Raw genomic sequence first — 9717 nt, 5'->3', positions numbered from 1 at the left:
ACATCAGTTCGTGGTATGATTTGACTAAGACCACCCAAATGTAATCGCAAGTAAGGTGGTCGCACTTGTAAATCTCATTGTATCGTCGCCGCCGCAGCCATGTCGTGGAGACGCTGTGTTTCGATGCGAAAAGAAAGCCTCTTTGTTTGCCCTTCAAAAAGATGAGACAACTAAAAACGATTGGTTACATTTTATTTACAATACTGTTCCAGAACAGTACAATCCGAATATTCAAGTGTGTGCAGCGCATTTCACAGATTCACAGTCTCTGGTTATTATTTCTGCAGCAGAAGAATCACTGTCAAGTGTGTCAAACCACCTTCAAGGTTTTGCAAATTTTCATTGCATAATATTTTTGTATTTATCGACTATTCTATTAGTATATCTTTATCATTAAAGATACTCAATCTAATTAGTCAATCTTTTAAAACTTTGACTTTTTTGCAACATTTGCCACACAGCTCCTTTAAGAAGAGCCCCAGTCCTCTTCTTCTGAAGCAGCAACAAAGAGTATGTTTTAGATTTTTCAGAATAAAATAATGCATGTTCAAGGAATAATGTTCAACATTGCTTTACAGACTATCGCACTAAAATCTTGCAAAAATTGCAAGAGATTGTTGAAAATTAGCAAGAAATCCTGGCCATGCAGAGAAAGTTACTGGCTGCTACAGCTGTGACGGTGTCAGACGAAGGGGGGACTTGCTGGATAATGGGCCATGTCAGACTGTGGAAGAACTCCAGCAGCTGGACACTGAACTGGCCTACAAGGACAAAAGAACCAAAATGGTAAATACATATGCGAGAATTTTAAAAGTACACTGTAAAAAATTTAACTACAGTAAACTATTGACAGCCACTTTTGTAGCATTAAACTCCACTGTACACTGTGCTAAAATTACTGGCAATTGTTGGCAAACTTATTTTACAGTTGGGAAATTGATTGCCTCAAACATTCATACAGTATTTATACAGTGTTATTACTGTGAACCTACGTATTTTATTTGAGTCCACTAGAAAATTGTTCTTAATATAAAATTAAAATGCAAAACTTTTTTCTGTTATCATGTGCTCACCCTCTTCTCATTTCAAACATGTATGACTTTATTTCTTCTGCAGAACACAAAAGATATTTTGAAGAATGCTACTGTACGATACTGAGATTCATCTTTTTTACACTGAGGACAATTAACAGACTCATACACAATTACAAAAGATACATTCTCTAATGCTCAAGAAGTCAACACCATACATTTAAGGTCAGGTGGGTGTAAACCTCCTAAAATGCTATTTGGAGTCAACTATTATTATTTTGTGTGTTAAGCCTACATGTATTTTGTAGCTTTATGAGGCCATTACTAAATGATAAAATCGGTTATTTAACAAAATACTGTGGTGGTTTTTCTTGACATATTATTGACTTTTCGTATATTCTAAATATATTACTGAGTTTTCTTATATAAAATAGTTTTCTTATATAAAGAATACATTTAAAGGAAGTTATAGAGTTCATATACTTCTTGTAACAAGGGCTATGGGCCTCATGTATGAGTTTGAACACTTGAACACCTGCGTACACACCAAATATCTTATCTAATTACGACAGGAACTGCACGTACACCACACACACTTTTGTAGAGAAGTTTAATTAAGAACGCTGGGTTGTTTATCATTATCACACTAAACCATGAGTTCATTTTTAATAAAACCAAGGTTAAATCATGTATCGTCCGAAAGCCCCCGGAAAGGTGTCAAGATAAAAAGCACTTGATATACGTATGTGTTATTGCACATGATATACGTATGTGTTATTGAGACGTCCGAAAGCCCCTGGAAAGGTATCAAGATAAAGAGCACATGATATACGTTTGTGTTATTGAAAGCGCTCCCTACAATTAGATCTTAATATGGTAGGCCAGATATCTTAATATGGTAGGCCGGAGATCTTAACATGGTAGGCCGGAGATCTTAATATGGTAGGCCGGAGATCTTAATATGGTAGGCCGGAAATATAACTGTAGCAAGTGCAGGATGAAATATAACTGTAGCGAGTGATAAGGGGATGGGCTAATAAAAATAAGTGATGTCATGTAAAACCTGGTTGGTAGAAGATGATGTCAGGTAAAACATGATTGGTTTGAACTGTGATAACAACTTGAGAACAATGTATAAAAGATGGAGTCAGACATGTATTCGTTGGGCATCTACAGATGAACTCTGTGTGTCTCACTTTGCTTGCTCGAGCAAATAAAGATTGAAACCTCTGGAAACCTGGCTCTCTGGTCTTCGTGAATTCTTTCAACATTGGCTGACCGACTTTTCGCCACGACAATACCAATTCAAGCTGGTCACCAAGTCCAAAAGTTTACATTCACCTGTTTTTTAAATGTATGGTGTTGACTTGAGCATCATGAAATGTTGTTCAATGCACTGTCACAGTGAAAGATTTTTTTTTTGTGGTTGCTTAATTTCTGGCCTGAAATTATAAACCTGCAGGGTCAGACTGGGGCACAGTGTTTCGTTTAACAATCTGTTTGTCGAGGTGATGAAATATGTTATATATCGATGAGTCCACAATCATTAAAGGGTACTGGTACAATGGCTTTGGGGAACAAGATACTGTATGTTTATCTGTAAATGCATGCTTCTTTCTCTCTTATTCTCCTTCTCATCCCCAGCTTTCTTCGGATGTAAACCTGTTAAAGTATTTCATCTGTAGCATGTCAGTTAAAACTTGATAAGCAGAACTCAACCCACTGATCAATGATTACGAATGAATAAATCGTTATGACCTTAGTAGGACACACTTTAAGTGTTAAATGACCACGGGGCTGTTGAATGCTTCAATCTGATTGGCTGACAAACGTTCTATGGATATGCATTAACTTTCGATAAATGCACACCTATGAAGGTGTTCCAGGTTTGCTGACTGCATTACAGTTCCATATCACTTCGCCAAAATTAACTTAAATGTAGCCTACTGTCCACCATGAACACGTATCTAACAACAGACAAGTAACAAGTCAAATTCCATTGTCTGAGAAGAAATAAGTATTAACATTTATGGACAGCATGAACATTTGAACAACAGTGGCGAGAGCACTGTACAGAACTGTTCAGATGAAAAACTAAAGCATATATCAAAGGTAACGGCAAACTACATGACACAATCAGCGGGTTAAAGATAAAACACGAAGCACAAAAATAACAACATCTTAAATTCGTCTGTGGAATGGGTAAACGGGACTTAAAACACGCAGGAAGCTTGTCACGAACGGCAAGGAAAGAACCCAAATGCAGGCAGTATAACCGACGAAACAGGCAATAATAGCACCATTGACATCAGACCGCAAGGACACCACGCACATACAATACACGAGCACAAGACAAAGAAACATGAGGGCATTTATAGGCAAGACAAACGAGGGATAATTACACAGGGCAGGTGTGGGTAATGAAACACTCAGGGAAAGTTAACGAGGAAACGAGATGGCGGGAACAGAGACACGGACCAGAGAGAGAGAGTATGGAAAGCCGAAAGGTCAACAATCTCTCTCTCCACATAAAACCTAAGGCTTTGTCATGACTCTGCTACAAGACCAAGAATAGACATGACATGATGAAGCAGAGTCATGACAAAGCTTTCTATGCCACTGAGAGAACCGCAGCTGGTGCAGAAACCTCCGTGTCACTTTTTTCTCTTAATACTTTTCTTATACGACAGGGGTGTTAAATACGACGAAAACAAATCAAATACAGGTACTTTTTCTTTTCACTCTCAGTGAATCAAACGCGTGCATGTGCACTGTCTGTCTTCCTCTCGCTCTCGGAAAACTGCATGCAGGCTCAAGCAACGCCTTCACATGAGATGCGTAAGAAATTAGTCCTACCAGCAAGTGCATTCCGGGACAAATACCATACAAATGTCTTGAGATAAAACATCGTAACAACGTCTTGTGGTATCGGAACAACGGCTTGTGGTGTGGTAACCGTGGTATAAGCGGAATAATTGACTCGGGTCCTTTCAATTATCGAAAGTTAATGCACACCCGAGGTGTAACGGCCACTCCGCGAAGGGTGTGCATTAACTTTCGATAATTGAACGGCCCGTCGTCAATTATTCCTTACAGATTAACTACCTTCGATTCCTTGGAGGACTTAATTCTGGTGCTGCAGTCAGGAAAAATGTTGTGCAAGATTTCATCAAATGAGGTCTTGGGGGCCTACAGTTTTAAAGGGAAGAAGAACAAACAGGCCTTCCAAGACCTAAGAATTTGCCAACTAGTATTAGGCAAGTTTTGTCCTAACTACTGCTATTAATAATTTTAGGGTCATTAAAAAGTTTTTTTTTTACTGTGTTAACATACAGAGAGTATTTCTATTAGATCAGATATGGTCATTCTATTTTTTAGGGGCAACACAAAAACATTTTAAGGAGCTGAGGGCAACTGATGTGGAGGACCTAATATCTCTCGTTTTGAAATAAGCTCCACACAGACACTTCAAATGGTAAACAATGGCATTTTTTAAATTTTCATTAGATGGACCATATTAAACGTTTAGAAAATATTTGTAAACTCAAAGCGACATCTAGTGGTGTGATGTTAAAGGCTGTTTGAATGTTTCTGTAAAATCTTTCAGAAACAATGTTTTCTAGTAAAATTAAAGTATATATGTATGTCATAAAAACTTGGCGACACTATAATGACTATTTCACATATAGTTATAAGCTCCAACTCAAGTGTTTGAGAACATATCCGTCTTACTCTTGTGTCCTTTTTTTGTTTATTTTCAGATGATGCTGAAGTGAAGATGGACTTGAATTCCTTTAGTTATAGCCGGTTTTTATATTCCTCATTTTATATTTAAGAAATTGTTACTATAAATAGTTATATTTATATGAATATATAATATATGATAAATAATTGACCAACATTGCATTATTATAATGTTTTTATTGTTGTTATTGTTTTCTTCGTGTTCTATTTGTATGTTCTTTAATTTAATTAGTTTAATTTTAATAAATGTTGTTTTATTTAACACTGGCTATTAGTTAAAGCCAGTTTTTATATTTATCATTCTATATTTAATAAATAGTTGTATATATAATATATGATAACTGATTATATATTTTATTTTAACATTTTTATTGTTGATATTAATGTTTGTTTCTATGTGTTCTATCTCTATGTTGTTGAAGGTTGTTTATGCAGTTTAATTGAATAAATGTTGATTTATTTAACACCAGTTCTTGTTCTCTGAGCAACAAAAAAGGTAACTGTCACGGCTCGGGGTGATCATCTTCCTGTGGGTTTTGTTGTGTTGTCTAGCGTGTGGCACTGGTGATTTTCCACTCTGCACTCACACTCCTGCCGACACTCACCTCATTAAGACCGCTTGTTCTAGTAATTGCCCCACACCTGTCCGCTATTCCCGCCTCGTTTAATCCCTTTATTACTCTCCTGTGTCTTTCGTCTTGTGTCTGACCGTTGCATGTTGGATTGCCAGTTTCAGACTGACCCAGGTGTAGCCGCGGCTCGCCTGAAGTTGTTGTATGTCTTGTTAGACCTCGTCTTTGTCTAGTCTCTGTCCTAGCCACAGTTCTAGTGCTAGCGCTTGCCACGTTCCTAGTTGATAGGACTTCTTTCTCGCACTCGTCTCAGACGACCCTGGAACTCTTTAACGTCTGTAGTGTTTCTTTCACCCCCGTGGCCTGCCTTCCTGTCTCCACAGCTCCCGTTGGCGTCTCGGATAGCGATCCTCTCCATCACCCGGCTCTGCGCAGTCAGCTTTGTCTACTGGTCCCACGAGAACGGACTACTCTCACCTCGGGAGGCTAAGGTGGAAATTACTCCCCGCACCCCAGTTACAGTCACCTTCGTCAGCAGTGGATCTACTACGCCCTAAGGGGTCTTCTTGTCCCGTGGACTCTTCTCCCCAGACCCGCGGTCTGGAGTGGGCGCTGCCATGGGTTGTGGACTATTGACTTTGTATCAATAAATCTCTTGTTTCCCCGCACTTGGGTCTCCTGTTTGTGAGTCGACCATGACAGTAACACTTTAGATTACGGCCCGCAATGTACCGCATAATTAAACAGAATTTACAGCATAACTAATCGTATCAATAATGTGCATCTACAGTATATCTGTAGGTAAAGAGGAACAATACGCAAAGTTTGGGGAATAAAGAAGTCAGGAAATTCAAAAAAAATGTTTATTCTGTAAGTATTTTAAAACTGAAATGATGTGTTCAGTTTTTGCGCAAACAAAACAGCACGAATGAAGCACGCAGACTGTCTTTCAACTGTAAATTTGACTTTTGACTTTTTTTATTTGATTGATTTTAGGATTGTTGGTCACAAATAATTTCTTTCAATTATGAGTTATTTTGATGAGTTTTAATGTGTAAAATGTGTCTTTTGAGACTATAATCAAGTTGTTCAAGAGCGGTTTGATTTGGATGTTTATATGGCATGCAGTTCCCTCATAAATAATTTTTCTTCCTCTTACCCCTTTACTCCCCAAACTTTGCATTTTGTTCCCCTTTATCTACAGATATGTACTGTAGAGGTACATTATTGTTACAATTACTTATGCTGTAAATCCTCTTTAATTATGCAGTACATTGCGGGCCGTAATCTAAAGCGTTACCACAAACAATATATAACACATGATTATAGACTTTTTTGCATTCATCATAACAGAGGTTAAAAGAACATTATCAGAATGTTAGCGGAACGTCCCCCTTGCGTTAGTACAAAGGTAGGGGAACGTTCCCCTAACCTACAGGGAACGTTCTATTCACGTCAAGAAAACTTTCCTGGAAAACCAGCAGGGAACGTTAGGATATATGTTCTGGGAACAAAACATTGTTAGCTGGGGAAGCTCACCTGAGAAAGTTCTGTTAACACTCATTTCAAAAGCATGTAAGAAGCTTTACTTGAAGACATTCATACTAAAGATTAACTGTTTTTTTAATAGACTAACACATTCAGTACGCTGATATATGTGACCCTGGATCACAAAACCAGTCTTAAGTAGCACAGGAACATTTTTAGTAAAAGACAAAAATACATTGTGTGGGTCAAAATTATCGATTTTTCTTTTATGCCAAAAATCATTAGGATATTAAGTAAAGATCATGTTCCATGAAGATATTTTGTAAATTTTCTACTTTAAATTTATTAAAACTTTATTTTTGTGAGTGGATGGTCTGCCACAGTGCCCCTGATTAACAACTTCAAAGGCAATTTTCTCAATATTTTGATTTTTTTGCACTCTCCGTTTCCAGAGTTTAAACGGTTGTATCAGCCAGATATTGTCCTATTTTATCAACTCATATATCTATAGAACGTTTATTTATTCAGCTCTCAGATTATGTAAAAATCTCAATTTCGAAAAATTGATCCATAAAACTGGTTTTGTTGTCCATATTTGTGCCAAGCAGTGTTGGGTAAGTTACCCTGAAAAAGTCATGAATTACTAGTTACCAATTACATATTCAATGGTGTAATTAGATTACTGTACAAATTACTCTCTCCAAAAAGTATTTAGTTACTTGTTACTAATTACTTTCTATATCTTACATCAACCTTGATTACAATTGATTCAAGGATAGACATGAAAGGGCTTATTTAATTCATTCAATCAAATAATATTAAACTACATAAAGTACTCTTATTAACTGACCAAAGTATTACAAATGTGAGAATTATACATTAAAGCAAGGATTTTAAAGTTAAGACTTTTGAATTTTGATGTCAATTCCACTATTGCACACACATATTACACAAAGTATTTAGTTTAATTACATCAGAAGTAACTAATTAAATTACAGAAAAAATAAGAGTAATCCCTTACTTTACTTTTCAAGGGGAAAGTAATAAATTACTGTAACTAATTATTTAGTAACTAGTTACACCCAACACTGGTGCCAAGTGTATTTCGCTTTTGTGTATTTAGCCAGAACAAAAAGCAGTTTCAGATATTAAATTAATACATAGCAGAATTATTAGGTAATCAAAGTAAGTCATAAATACCTTCAGAGACCTTTACTGCTGGAGTTTCCAAGTTTAAAACAACCAACATGACATTATAAACATTTTTGTCAGAATGAAAACTTTCATTTCTTCTTATTTTTGTGTAGAAAGAAAAATAATCTGTACACATTTTTGACAAAATAAAATGTATTTTATTTTTATTTTAAAGTCAACTTAGCACAAGTATCCAAGTTCTTAAGCCTCGTGTCAAAGTCTGTTCATGGTCCCTATTGCTCAGAAAAGCCTCAGGAGATGTCGTCCCAGAAACGACAGACCACGTCGAAGTACCAGTTGGACGACTCTGTTGGTCACAGATTCATTGGCAGGCACATCAGCAGCCCGCCCATCAGCCAGTGCGTAATTCTGAAAACCTTGAAGTACCAGTTGCATGACTCTGTCAATCACAGACTCATTGGCACGCACATCGGCATCCCGCCCATCAGCCAATGCGTAAATCTGAAAACCTCGAAGCAGGCGTTGGACGACGATGTCAGTCACCGACTCATTGGCACGCACATCAACAGCCTGCCCATCAGCCAATGCGTAAATCTGAAAACGTCGAAGCAGGCGTTGGACGACGCTGTCCGTCGCCGACTCATTGGCACGCACATCGGCATCCCGCCCATCAATCCGTGGGCAGACCTGAAGAGAGATGTTGATATTAATTGTAGTCATTTCTCGTTTGGTAATGCAGACTGAATGTTTGGCTCTTCAAGCTTCCAGCGGTTTTTATAGGCTGTGGCTGCAGAGCCGCAGAAGAGATTGCTGTGGCGGAGTTTAGTGGCACATACTTTAGCACGTTCATACTAAAGTCCCGTGTTGGGTGTAATTATTTACTAAGCAAGAACAAAAAAAATTAAACAAAACATTAAAACATAACATGAAGTGTGTAACCTATTATAGTAAAAGACTGACATAAAGTTGGCTTGCCGTTGGACGTTCGATATTCGTGAATTTAGGGACCGACATGCAATAAGACCGTAACGTTAAGTTGGACGTTTTTAACTTCAAACGCATTTAAAGGAAATGTCTTTTGGCCGTACCCGCCATTGAGGTCCGGACCTCGGTAATTTTTTCAAGGTATAAATAAATTCAAGTTGTGATCGCGAAAGGACCTGTCGGCAATTGCGTGTGGTTTCGGTCGACTCACTCGCGGTGGTACTATGTTATTGTATATCGTATCGTTTCTTACCTTACCTATGAGATGTATTTTCTACCAATTCGAAGCCTAACCAGGAGAAGAGCAGCCTAACGTTACCCTCCCGTCGCCGAAAGTCCGTGTGGAGCTTTGAATGGATTTGATAGGGAATGCAGTCGAAAGACCAGCGGCGACGTCATGGAAGGAACGTCTAGAGGTGGCGACATTGCGACGGCGTATGTTAGAAATGTATAAAAAATATACGTGTCTAACTACGTCTGTTTGTTTGGGCTCAAATATATGACTTTGCAGCACACACTCGTCTCACTCGCACTCCACGTCTTAACTGGTTTTTGTATTCTGCTATTTATTGCATCGCAGAGGAGACGTAGACGTGACGTAAATCATGTGCGGCAGTGAAGCGTCCAGGCAGGCGCCATCCCATCAAGCGTATGGCGTTCCATACGGTCCTAAAAAATATGGCGTTCCATACGGTCCTAAAAAATGACTTTGCAGCACACACTCGTCTCACTGAACGTGACGT

The 9717-nt window shown here is 38.0% G+C and overlaps 1 long non-coding RNA gene across 1 annotated transcript; it reads left to right on the top strand.

The window, feature by feature from the left end:
• Nucleotides 1-586: 586 nt before the first annotated feature.
• Nucleotides 587-4897, top strand: LOC130555305 (uncharacterized). Its single transcript, XR_008963109.1, has 3 exons — nt 587-786; nt 4410-4506; nt 4793-4897. It is a non-coding gene; the product is annotated as an uncharacterized LOC130555305 (long non-coding RNA).
• Nucleotides 4898-9717: the final 4820 nt, after the last annotated feature.

Source organism: Triplophysa rosa, linkage group LG6 (genome assembly GCF_024868665.1).
Source record: "Triplophysa rosa linkage group LG6, Trosa_1v2, whole genome shotgun sequence".
Classification (NCBI taxonomy): Eukaryota; Metazoa; Chordata; class Actinopteri; order Cypriniformes; family Nemacheilidae; genus Triplophysa; species Triplophysa rosa.
This window is presented reverse-complemented; position numbering and strand designations above follow the sequence as displayed.